This window comes from Schistocerca gregaria, chromosome 4, assembly GCF_023897955.1.
Source record: "Schistocerca gregaria isolate iqSchGreg1 chromosome 4, iqSchGreg1.2, whole genome shotgun sequence".
In the NCBI taxonomy this organism is placed as follows: domain Eukaryota; kingdom Metazoa; phylum Arthropoda; class Insecta; order Orthoptera; family Acrididae; genus Schistocerca; species Schistocerca gregaria.
The window spans coordinates 126,909,764-126,923,867 of record NC_064923.1 but is presented as its reverse complement, the minus strand read 5'-3'; the positions used below and the strand labels follow the sequence as shown (position 1 = coordinate 126,923,867).

General features: G+C 40.2%; 1 pseudogene; it reads left to right on the top strand.

Moving 5' to 3' along the window:
• The first annotated feature begins 13,589 nt into the window (after positions 1-13,589).
• Positions 13,590-13,704, top strand: LOC126268420 (5S ribosomal RNA; annotated as a pseudogene).
• Positions 13,705-14,104: the final 400 nt, after the last annotated feature.

The window sequence follows — 14,104 nt, the reverse complement described above, 5'->3', positions numbered from 1 at the left end:
CGAGGACGTGCGTACCTGCATAAGTCAACCGATAAGTGTCTTCCTCCCTCTCGTGATAAGACGAAGAAGATAAAACTAGAGAACTTGGAGCACACACTGAAGATAGCCAACAGTTGTTATTCCCATTCACCGTTCGCAACTGGAAGAAAGGGGTAAACCACATCGGTGCACGAAGGAGCCTAGGCAAAACAACGGAAGGAGGCTTGCAGAGTATAAATGTACATGTAGATTTAGTAGCAATGTAGTGTCGAAATAGAAAACAGAGGTAATGAATCTAGGGCTGCACAAAATCCGTCGAAGACATAGGATTTCAAATGTCGTTGCCACCTTGGAATATTGCGAAAGGCCTCGGATATTTTCAACAGCGTCTTCCCGAAACTACAATATTGCCACCTTTCATGCATATCTCCGATTGCCTCTTAACAAGAGCTTCTTTAAAGACGCAATGTATTGTTACAATGACTTGAGCAAATTCTAGACCATCCGTATTGTTGTGGATGCATGCGACAAATGATGACTTTAGATAACTTTGGTAGACAAATGTTGAATAACCTATTATTATAAGGATAATAACTTCCTGGTCTGAACGCTTTGAATGAGAAACTGTAATTGGGCACTTGTCAGTTTTTCTCACACTGACGTTAAATTTCGTACAAAGATCTTCAGTTGTATGTGGTGACTTCAGATAGACAACATTCTCCATTTGTATCTTCGGAATGGGCCTTCTCACAAGAATTCTGGAATCCTCGTTAATTATTTCGCAAATGTAGCAGAAAAAGAACCTGATAAATTCAATGTGGGAAAAGACGGTAGTTTCGACAAACTAATGCAAAATAATATTAGTTGTCCATGTTCCTCCAAAGTCGTAGACTGAATGGTTTATTTGCACATGTCAATAATTTAATGTAGCTTGACTTTACTTACACATTCGGCATTGAAATAAGTGGTTGGTTGTTGTTGTTGTTTTTTATTATGATGATGATGATATTTTGTGTCACTCGGAGTCACACTGGCGCTAAAAGCAGCTCTGATATTTCCATCATTTTTAGTCATTAGATTATTTTTTCGTGCTCAAAATCATCATTTTTGTGTTAACACAAATCTCTGTTGTCTTTGTGACAACACATGACAATATTTTGACAACTGCAAAAGATTGTATCGGCGACGTTTGGAGGGAACCGTTGTCAATGATCTTAGCATGTGACTGTGCGAACGAACCTGGCTAGTGACGACAAGCCCGGGTCTATTAGAGCTATAGTGTTGGTCACGAAACTAGGAGGGACAGGGTTACCTTACCGACTTACAGTACCGCCATTTAGTGACAATTTCAGATCTTAGTAAAAATTCCGAAAAACTGTAGACTGATCTACTTTTAGTCTAGGATATAATGTAGCATTTCCAAAAGAAAACTGTTACCAGTCGTTACGAAAAACAATTAAAACTAACATTACAAGAAATTTTCAAGAAAACTGAAAAATGGTATGAATATTCTCAAAGTCTACAGATATATTTTACCATGAAAACATAAAACTATTTGGAGATAAAAAGTAAAATACTGTAAGAGATGTGAAATTGTTTCGCCTCTGTAACGAAAAATGTATCGCTGATAAATTTGTGTTATGTCCGACCTCGAAGAAACTTTCAACGAGAAAATTTTAGTTACATCTGAGACATCATCATTATACTGTGTCCCCCACTAATGGGATTCATCCGTGCGCTATGCCCCATGAGGATTATTGTTAAGATGGTTCGCCTTAATACGATTGAGAGTAGCCCCTATCTCCCAGGAAGATTATATTTGCAGCTGTTACAGATTCATCATCACTCTACATACCGCTCCCAACACCCATATACACTACATAAAAGTATCTGTAGGTACTTCAAGGCCACCATTGCACTTGGAGAAATGCATTTGTTCGTATGGTTTTGAGAAACTTTACTGTATTCTTTTATATGAAACGTCCCCTTAGAAAAATCAATGAATTACTGTGCTTAAACTGACACACAATATTTTTAGCGCAACGCAATCTGACTTTCAAAAATCCCTACAAAAGAATGGCCCTGACTAACATTAACCTATACCTTTCACAAATTACTTACCTCACAAAAATCTTCGTTACTCGAACTACTGCAATACAGCGAGCGCCACTACTGCCAGCTAAATAAAAGATTCAAACTACTGAAGGCACTAACTACTGATAGGCATAGTCAGCAAATGAAAGATTTTGATAGAGAACAAACAATGTATTTACCTTAGTAGTCATAATATATATATAGCAGTTCATGACATCCAGTCTTACAAATTTCAAAACTCCGCCATCTCTCTCCCCACGTCCACCACTGCTGGGGGCTCACCTCCAACTGCGCAACGCTACGCGCTGTTAGCATCCAGCTGCCGCTGCCCAACACTACAATGACAGACAACAATGCAAACCAGCCACAGACTGCACACGGCAGAGCCAGTGATTTTCATACAGAGCGCTACGTGGCGGCGGCGTTACCAATAAAAAAACCTAAACATCCTACATACATATAGAATCAAAATAGGTAATGATACAACTGTGTGACTGTCTTCGGAAGGTTAGACTTATGTTGCAAAAGTAGTTAACAGTTGATTTATGAGTCATATTTAGGATCCACGTATTTAGTTAAACATCTTTAAAGTTTCTTTTATGTTCTTTACAAGTCCTTCCGGAGCAATTTTACTTTCGCGTTTAGGGTGATATTCTTTCGACTTCATCTCGTAGCCACTTCATTATACCTTTTTATTCTTGAACCATTTCGCCTACATTCTTAAATAAGAATTTTTCTTCTCTTTACCACTGAATAAGAAGTATCAAAATTATTTTCTGTTCGTTTCCAACTGTATTTTTGATATACGTGCAGCTGCGGCCCATTACGATTGATATACTTTTTCTCAACCTTGAGAAATTAACTTCTGTTTATTATTCAGAAAGTAACTTTCTTTATAGTAACTTCCATAATGTACATGAGAAGAAGTTCATATCGTACAATATAGTTTGTGATACTTCATACGATATCATGTCTTTAGAAACATCAGTAAGATAAGTTAGTAATGTCCATTGTAATGTAATTCTGATAATATTTATTCCATGATACGGAATGTTTATATTGGCAGCTTTTATAACATTTTTTGGATTTAATAGAAGTAAAGTTTAAAATATAATTTTTTGTTTTCTAGTACACTTATCACTGATTGGCCTTTTAGTGTCCGTTAAAATGAATCATATCATTTTAGACGTAAGCCTCCAGCAAGCGTTGCATGTTTAAACTACACACTATAAAACCCCTGTTTCCTCCACGACTATGTTACTCCGTATGCAACAAATGCACTGTCCGCAATAGTATAGCTTTCCAAGCAGCAATATTCCTTCGTTCCAAAAGAAATTTGGATCTATCGTAACATTTTCTGAACTTAAAACTGACAGCTTTGGTGAAGAACGGGTGTTTCCGAGCACTGTTACTCAATGATGTGTTGTAATTGTGCTCTGGCTTCAGTGGCCGTATGATACTCTCATCTGTTGTAACGCTATAACATATTCTGCAGACCACTTCTTTTCTAAAATCGCCCATATAAATCTGCTTTCCAATTTATACCCCTAACGTAGCGAATGGTAGACAGCACTTAACCTAGTACAGACACTGAAGAAGTTTCGATGCCGCTAACACGTCCCACTGTTCCTCCTTAGACTCCACGTAATTCTGCCGTCAATTTTTGCCCTTGAGCAAAGATAACGTTCCGCTTAGCAACTGTGTCTTGCGCAAATTTGTTGAATAACTTGAAGACGTTAGGTAATACATATTTAGTTGGTTTTCTTGTGTCCATTCGGTCCTGGTATATGTGGTGTCACCGCCAGACACCACACTTGCTAGGTGGTAGCCTTTAAATCGGCCGCGGTCCGGTAGTATACGTCGGATCTGCGTGTCGCCACTATCAGTGATTGCAGACCGAGCGCCGCCACACGGCAGGTCTAGAGAGACTTCCTAGCACTCGCCGCAGTTGTACAGCCGACTTTGCTAGCGATGGTTCACTGACTTCTACGCTCTCATTTGCCGAGACGATAGTTAGCATAGCCTTCAGCTACGTCAGTACTATTGATATTGTAAACCATGTATCGTCAAGAGCGACGTTCGTCATTAATGGATAAAAGTTAAGTATTCCACCAGCTACGTCCGTTTTTCCCAATTCTAAGTCCCTTGTCATGTTCCAGACCTCACGCCAGCCTACGTGAGCTAAAACGCGTGCATTTCGGCCTCCTGTAGTAACGGTGTTGGCTCTCCTGCCAACCACAACAGTATACACCAAGAAGACGTGTTCTAGAAATTCTGTTACGTAGCTAATGATACCGTTCAGTATCTCTCGTAACTGTGTGTAAGGCGGAATGAGCTGACTCTCAATGAACAAAGCAAAGCAAACCATATGGAAGCAGTGAACAGTGTCCACTGACCAGCCGTTACCTAACAAGGCAACATTTCATGGCCAGAGGCAAAGAGGGGTGCGACGTAGAAGGCTGAAACATTCCATTTCAGCCTCCTGGTTTCGTGTCGGTGACTGTAAGGAAAAAACGCTTCTACCCCTCAGCAGCCCGTTGTTGATGGTCGTTCCACTGGTGACTCAAAACAGTTATTCTGGCTCCAAGTGTATCATTGAAAACCTTAAAGGAGGAGAGTCATTCATCTCATCGGCGTCGAGCGAAACCCTTAGCAATAGGTCATGGCGGGAGGCGATATGGACCGTTGTTTAGTATCACTCCAAGGCTGCTATCGGAAGGGACTGAACTCGTTCCAAGATAAGCTCATGCAGATACGCTCTCGGAGACTGCGTTACTTAATGGTAAGCATCAACTGTCTTTTGTCTCTTTATCTGCGCTTGCTGTCAGTCATTTGTTACAAACTAAGAACTGCGGTACTGAGCGATACAATAAGAGCCGCTGTATGTACTTGTCTCCATGATGCACGATGGGAATTTGGTTCTAACTTTATTGTGTGTGTGTGTGTGTGTGTGTGTGTGTGTGTGTGTGTGTTTGTGTTTGTGTGTGTGTGTGTGTGTGAGTGTGTGTGTGTGTGTGTCCTAAATCTACGTTGAGATGAAAGGCTTGCACAGCCAGTGGAGTAGGTTACGTTCAAAGGTGACAGTCTGCAAATTCCATACGTTAAACCGTTTCACATCGCTCTAGTCCCTGAGGCGCGGGTGATTTATATGGAGATTGCTTAATATAAACGTATCCTTAAACGTATCCTGATCCATGAAAACTTGACCCAAACTTACCTACCATATATAATATCCTCATTTTACAACATACTACCTAAGTACCAGGCGTTGCCCGAGTATGGATCGATTCCAGTCTTCTGTTAGTCCCATTCTACCTCTTTTCTTTCTGTATACATCTCCTACTTTCCCTCCCCTCTGCCCATCTCCCCCTTCCTCTCTCTCTGTACATCTCCTCCTCCCCTACCCCTTCTCTCTCCACGTGTCAAGATAGGTCTTACCCCAAAGTATTTGTTTCCTGAATGTAACTAGTATGTGTGCCAAATTTGGTTGAAAGCTTTCCAGGGGTTTAGGATGAACATTTTACCCGTGGTTTTGTCCGCACCTATTTCATACCAGTCCTAACATATGATTTAGAAACATATACACTACTAAACAAAGACCTCAGTAGAATTCAGACAACAAAAATGAGATTTATTACAACTATGAACCAGACAACTACAAAGGACAAAATAAAGAATTAAGTGAGTAGAAAAGTAACTGGTATTGAGGTTTCTGTTGCTAGTCTCATAAATAAACACAGACTTCAGTGGTATGGAGACAAAATGAGAATGAACTGCCAGAGACCTACCAAAATATATTTCAACTTGAACCTCCTAGGAAGAAGACCACGGGGGAGATCAAGAAAACTCTTTATAGAGACTGCAAGAACAGAGAAAGGACACAAATAGGAAGCTGTCCCGGAACAAATGATACATGAAGACAGAAGGAGCTGGCGAACGCTTGTACACCACATCCGGGAAACTGTAGTTGCAAAACGATGACGATGATGACGCACATGTCAATTACATTTAACATACGTATATCACATGTATTTGTACACCTATTTCATCTGTATATCTAGCGAATTTCGCCCTGTAATTTCATATTCACTCAGTTCAGTGTTTATAACGTTGTATCTATGTGCTGCGCAATGTTTCAATTTTGTAATTAGATTCAGTACTATATATGGCTACTGTTTGTGAAATGTGTTGTGAATAGAATTGTGGCAAAAAAGCAATAAATTAAAACTTCGTGCATGATGCGGCAGTTTTTCACGTATCTCAATGTTTATCATATCGTATCCCCTGAACTATGTGTGGTACAATGCTATATTTCTCTAGGTACATTCAGCAGCACATATACGTACTGTCTACGAAGTATGTTGCAACTAGAGTTAGAAGCAACGAAGTAATAGATGTAAACTTCTTGCATGAAGCGCATGTTTTTCATGCATCTCAGTGTTTATGACGTCATATCTTCTGAACTACGTGGCGCACAATAATATAATTTTTATCGTACATTCAGTTGTGTATGTGGATACTTTCGGAAATAAGAGTTGCGAATAGTGTTATTAGTAGAGAAGAAATAAGTTAAAACGGCATGTTTCATGCGTCAGTTTCACTGCACCAACAGAGAAAATGTAGTAGGCTATAAACTTTCCTTCATCATTTTGTGGGAGTCGTCAGAGAGAATCATCATCATCAGCGTTCTGCCAAAAGGCAGGTTTTCACATGGTAGTTCTCCGGGCTCTCCGGTCTTCTGCCATCCTCTCCAGGTCTGCATAATTTGTGTCGTCTATCATATTGTATCTCCTTCTTCCTCTCAGTCCTCTTCCACAAACCAATATTTCCATAGCATATGCTAGCAAGCACTCCCTTCTCAATGAATGTCCTAACCAGCTCTTTTTCCTTTCTCTTACAGCCTTCAGCAGACATCTTCCCTCGCCGACCCTTTCCGGTACTCTTTCATTACTCATTCCTTCCATCCAGCTTATTCTCTCCATTGTTCTCCATATGCACATCTCAAATGCCTCTAACATTTTTCCATCCTCTCGTCTCAGCGTCCATGTTTCTGCCACACTCCAGACAAAACATTTGCAAAGCCTTTTCCTTAGACCTTTATCTAATTTGCCACATAAGAGTCTCCTCTCTGTTGAATGCCTCCTTCGCTATGGCAATTCGAGTTTTCACCTCCTGGTGACATCTCAAGTCTTCAGTTATTGTGCTTCCAAGATATTTAAATGCACTTACTTGGCTAATGGTAGATTGTCCTATTTTAATATTTGACAGTCTGCGTCTTGTACTGATGACCATACTCTTTGTTTTTGCTGTGTTTATTTCCATCCCATATTCCACACAAGCTTCATTCAGATCTTTCAGCACGTTATTCACTGTCCGCTCTGTAACGAGATATGTGACAAAGAGGAATGGCCTGAGGACTTCCTTGCAACAGTTATGATACCAATAGAGAAAAAGAGAAACACTAAAAAATGTGAAGAGCATCGGACCATTAGTCTAATTCCTCATGCAGCTAAAGTCTTGCTGAGAGTGTTGAATAGAAGGCTATATGCAAGCTGGATAGAGGGATTGCAGAGGATCAGTTCGGATTCAGAAGAGGAAAAGGAACAAGAGATACCATTGGCCTGTTAAGAATTATAGGGTAAAGATATATAGAAAAAGGTCAGAGAGAGAAAATGATTCGAAACGGTTTGAAATTATGTGTAAAGTTTGTTGAAAGTCTCGAAGCGCTCTCAGTGTCAAATTCTTAATGCCTAAAACATCAGTATTCGCTCGCCGTGAGCTACACCCCTCCCCCAACCTTTTGATAGGTAAGTGATACTTACTCCCACTGCGATGATTTCCAGACAGAAAGTGATAGGCATACCGATACTGGTTAAATCGGTCCAGTGATTTGCGAGTGGACGTGGAACATTCATACACACATATACAGGTACATCCATTTTTACAATACGTATCGATGCAAATCAAATAGCTCTTCCGCAAAACAAATTTTAGTTCTGAAACAAATTCTCAGACATCAAAAACTTTCTAATGAGAAAGTAGTTTGAATCTTTGAATTTATTGAAAATCTTAAGGCTCAGTGGACCGCAATTCTCTCTTCCGAATTCTAAAGGACCAAGCGGGAGGCCTCAAAACCATTGCAGTTAGTAGTCAAATACGAAATAGCACAAAATCTAAGGTAAAAATCAGCGGAGAACTTTCGGAACATTTTTAAATCAAAACGACAGTGGAACGAGCTGATTGCCAATATCCATCATTTCTCAAATGTTTCTTAGGAAAAGGGATCGGAGACTAGTAAACTAAAATCAGAGCTTAAAACTTAAGAAGCGATGAAATTAGGAAAAACCATGTTTACAGTAGAGAGCTCATCTTTTACATACGACCTGGAGAGTCAATGTCAGGAATTTTAACACCACAAAAACAAATAGAAATTCTTAAAGAAACAGCAGCAAATATCATATGAAACAGTGAAATACATATCCAGCAGCAACATGGCATCCGTAATTCTGAAATCTAAATATGGGAAAAGCGATAAAACGATAGAGCTTCTCAGAAGAAATCGTTCAGGAGACTGAACTGGAAAAGACCAGCTACGAAATTCCTTGTTACAAACTGAAAGCAGCTTTCACCCTTTCAAAAGTCGTTTATAACAAAAAATACATCTCAAAGTGCACAAAACACAGGCAGTACAACACAGTCATCAAACCGAAGTGTCTTTATGGGGATCAAACACAAATTTAAACAGAAAAAGGGAGAATGAAGAGATCTTCTATAGAGAACGAAAAGTAATCTGGAATATTTTAGGTCTAAATTATACTGATGAGACATATAGACTGAGAGCACATGTATCTTCGTCGGCTTAGGATGACACGGTGGTCAATCGATACCGTTCGCCTTCCGAGACCTGTTCGGACGGAGTTTGTGTTTTATAATTCTATAGATATAGTAAAGAAATAGAACCAAGCAAAATCACTCGACAAGTTGTGAAATTCCAAGAACCTCAGAGAGAAGCTAAAATTGTTGTTGTCATTGTGGTCTTCAGTCGAGAGACTGGTTTGATGCAGCTCTCCATGCTACTCTATCCTGTGCAAGCTTCTTCATCTCCTAGTACCTACTGCAACCTACATCCTTCTGAATCTGTTTTGTGTATTCATCTCTTGGTCTCCCTCTACGATTTTTACCCTCCACGCTGCCCTCCAATACTAAATTGGTGATCCCTTGATGCCTCAGAATAGTTCCTAGCAACCGACCCCTCCTTCTAGTCAAGTTGTGCCACAAATTTCTCTTCTCCCCAATTCTGTTCAATACCTCCTCATTAGTTATGTGATCTACCTATCTAATCTTCAGCATTCTTCTGTAGCACCACATTTCGAAAGCTTCTATTCTCTTCTTGTCCAAGATATTTATCGTCCAAGCTACACTTCCATACATGGCCATACTCCATACAAATACTTTCAGAAACGACTTCCTGACACTTAAATCTATACTTGATGTTAACAAATTTATCTCCTTCAAAAACTCTGTCCTTGCCATTGCCAGTCTACATTTTATATTCTCTCTACTTCGACCACCATCACTTATTTTGCTCCCCAATTACCAAAACTCATTTATTACTTTAAGCGTCTCATTTCCTAATCTAATTCCCTCAGCATCACCTGATTTAATTCGGCTACATTCCATTATCCTCGTTTTGCTTTTGTTTATGTTCATCTTACATCCTCCTTTCAAGACACTGTCCATTCCGTTCAGCTGCTCTTCAAGGTCCTTTGCTGTCTCTGGCAGAATTGCAATGTCATCGGCGAACCTGAAAGTTTTTATTTCCTCTCCATGGATTTTAATTCCTACTACGAATTTTTCCTTTGTTACCTTTACTGCATGCTCAATATACAGATTGAATAACATCGGGGAGAGGCTACAATCCTGTCTCACTCCCTTCCCAACCACTGCTTCCCGTTGATGCCTCTCGACTCTTATAACTGCCATCTGGTTTCTGTACAAATTGTAAATAGCCTTTCGTTCCCTGTATTTTGCCCCTGCCACCTTCAGACTTTGAAAGACAGTATTCCAGTTAACATTGTCAAAAGCTTTCTCTAAATCTACAAATGCCTTTCCTTAATCTATTTTCTAAGATACGTCGTAGGCTCAGTATTCCCTCACGTGTTCCAACATTTATATGGAATCCAAACTGATCTCCTCTGAGGTCGGCTTCTACCAGTTTTTCCATTCGTCTGTAAAACATTGGTGTCAGTATTTTGCAAGCGTGGCTTATTAAACTGCTAGTTCGGTAATTTTCAAACCTGTCAATACCTGCTTTTTTTTGGGATTGGAATTATTATATTCTTCTTGAAGTATTTCGCCTGTCCCATACATCTTGCTCACCAGATGCTAGAGTTTTGTCAGGGCTGGCTCTCCCAAGGCTATCAGTAGTTCTAATGGAATGTTGTCTACTCCAGGGGCCTTATTCCGACTTACGTCTTTCAGTGCTCTGTCAAACTCTTCACGCAGTATCATATCTCCCATTTCATCTTCATCTACGTCCTCTTCCATTTCCATAATATTGTCCTCAAGAAATCTGCCTTTGTATAGACCCTCTATATACTCCTTACACCTTTCTGTTTTCCCTTCTTTGCTTAGAACTGGGTTTCCCTCTGAGCTCTTGAAATTCATGCAAGTGGTTCTCTTTTCTCCAAATGCCTCTTTAATTTCCCCTTAGGCAGTATCTATCTTACCCCTAGTGAGATAAGCTTCTACATCTTTACATTTGTCCTCTAGCCATCCCTGCTTAGCCATTTTGCGCTTCCTATCCATCTCATTTTTGAGACGTTTGTATTCCTTTTTGCCTGCTTCATTTACTGCATTTTTGTATTTTCTCCTTTTATCAATTAAATTCAGTATCTCTTCTGTTACCCAAGGATTTCTACTAGACCTCGTCTTTTTACCTGCTTGATCCTCTGCTGCCTTCACTATTTTATTTCTTAAAGCTACCCATTCTTCTTCTACTGTATTTTTCTCACCCATTCTTGTCAATCGTTCCCTAAAGTTCTCCCTGAAACTCTGTACAACCTCTGTTTCTGTCAGTTTATCCAGGTCCCATCTCCTTAAATACCCACCTTTTTGCAGTTTCTTCAGTTTTAATCTACAGATCATAACCAACAGATTGTGGTCAGAGACCACATCTGCCCTTGGAAATGTCTTACAATTTAAAACCTGGTTCCTAAATCTCTGTCTTACCATTATATAATCTATCTGAAGCCTTCCAGTATCTCCAGGCTTCTTCCATGTATACAACCTTCTGTCATGATTAGTGAACCAAGTATTAGCTATGATTAAGTTATGCCCTGTGAAAACGTCTACCAGACGGCTTCCTCTTTCTTTCCTTACCCCCATTCCATATTCACCTACTACGTTTCCTTCTGTTCTTTTTCCTACTATCGAGTTCCAGTCACCCATGACTATTAAATTTTCGTCTTCCTTCACTATTTGAATAATATATTTTATCTCATCAAAATTAAAACAATGAAATCGATTGATGCACTGAAAGAAGTAGAAATAATGTAACTTGATGTACCACACAGGAAAAATCTTAGGCACAAGAACTTAAGAAGTCTCGATCAACTTGGTCTGACGATCGGAAAAGAGCCCACTCTGAGCGATTAAAGCAACAAACGAAAGCTAAAACAAAACTCTGAAAATCCATCTTCTTGCTTATCGCATGGTTCACTAGGACTCAGACGTCAATAATAGTACTGACAATGGCGTGGCCAAGTGAAAAGTAAGCTTGAAGTGGAGCTTAAGAATTGGGCTAGGCATAAGTACTTAACCAATAAGAAGAAGGAACGCTCGACAAGTGCCTCTCCGTCATTGGGGCCGTCTCTGCCTAAAAAAATGTATGACAGCTATACTGTCCTTTTTTATCGGAGTCAATTTTTATAATTGTTGTTTAGTTGTTGTGGCATTCGATAATGCAGCTTGCCATTTCTTTTTGATTACAAATATTAAACATATCTATCGTATTCTGAGGCTGGGACTACGTTAGGATGTGGAAGTTCAGCTTGAATCGCTTCGAACGTTGCTCATTTAGTAGGGTAACTTCTACTTATCGATGGTCACAAATATCTGACTATAGAGCGTATCTGATAGCACAGCATGTTTGCCAGTATTAATGGGAATACAACCACGACTCGCATGCAGTATAGTGAATTTAGAATATTCCTGCACAAGCGAGGCCATAGGTGTGTGCCTGGTGCGTGAGGTGTACTTGAAACCTAAACAAGGAAGAGCCGTAAATCATAACTAAGACGATGGAGTAGTTTTTGCTTTTCAAAACTTTAATAAAACACATGCGTTTGTGGACTAAATTAATGAACTGGGATACATTTTTGCTGGACAAACCGGAAGCAGCGTTTGGGTTACGAATGACATAGATTAGCTGCTTCATTTTTCAAATGGTTCAAATGGCTCTGAGCACTGTGAGACTTGACATCTGAGGTCATCAGTCCCCTACACTTACAACTACTTAAACATAACTAACCTAAGGACATCACACATCCATGCCCGAGGCAGGATTCGAAACTGCGACCGCAGCAGCATTGCGGTTCCGGACTGAAGCGCCTAGAACCAATCGGCCACAGCGGCCGGCTGCTTGATTTGTCGTCCTTGACAAAAGAGAATGGAACAACGACAGCCAGATGTAGCGAATTTGTAGAGTGACTTTTCAAAAACAGCTCGGTGAATGTGCAGAACAAGGTGTCAATCAGAAATTTACGAAGCTCCGGTGGTAAGGAATCCCCACACAAATAAAGAAATTCGTGGCCTCGTTGTGCAAGAGGAAATGGCAGATTTAAAAACGCAACTAAAAGTTAGATCGCTGGACAAATTCGAGAGCGTGCTGAAATGAAATGCCCCTGAATTTTCTAAGTGAAAACACTTGGAGCCTTTTAAGTAAAACAAACTTTGTTAATATTCTACATCTTCATTCTTCATCCCTGCATATCTCATCCCACTGCCGTTAGAGGGCTCCGAATTGTAGCGTGTAACATGACGGAGTGTAACGTATGGACGTCGGTGTATGAGAAACAGCGCGTGCTCTGATCGAGTTTCGACTTCCACATGTCCTAGTGTCTACGTCCATACAGCTCTCATACAAATCTTATGATTCCCGCACATGGAGAGACTTGCACATCAGATTGTCTGTCTTTGGCGTGAAATACAGTAGCACAGTCCCTTTGTTTTGCAGTGTCTATGTAGTTCGATGCAGTGTACTTTCGGACATGCATGAATGTCCGAAGGAACATTCCATCGATCTGTACAGACACTGTAAAATACAAACACTGCCCTTTGAGATTGTGGATCCGTCAACATTCCACAGAGTCGGTATCAACAAAGTAGTGTGCCGATGGCAGAAATGTATTTGTCGCCTTGGTGACTATACTGAAAACTAAATATGTTTACATGAAGAATAAAGATGTATAATGTGAATAATATTTGTTTTAAGTAACAAAACCTTAAGAGGTTTCGTCAACGGCCTTGCCGCAGTGGTAACCCCGGTTCCCGTCAGATCACTGAAGTTAAGCGCTGTTGGGCTTGGCTAGCACTAGGATGGGTGACCAGGCCTGCCGAGCGCTGTTGCCAAGAGGGTTGCACTCAGCCCTTGTGACGCCACTTGAGGAGCTATTTGACTGAGAAGTAGCAGCTCTCATCACGAAGCCTGCCAACGGCCGGGAGAGCCGTGTCTGACCACATGCCTCTGCATATATGCATCCAGTGTCGTTTATGGGCTGAGGATGAATTTGTGGATATAGAACGTGGGGAATTTCCTCACCACCCACCCAAAAAAAATTAAAAATATTAAGTGTGATGTAATATTTTGTGTAATGTAATATCTTCGAAAGCAACCTTTTACTAATCTGACACGTTCCACATCATTACGAAGCGTCGTATTCATGAAGTACTAATCTAATCTAATCTAATCAGAAGTCGGTCGTACCGTTGAGCGCTCAAGGCCTGTTCGGACACACTTTAGTTCCTAAGA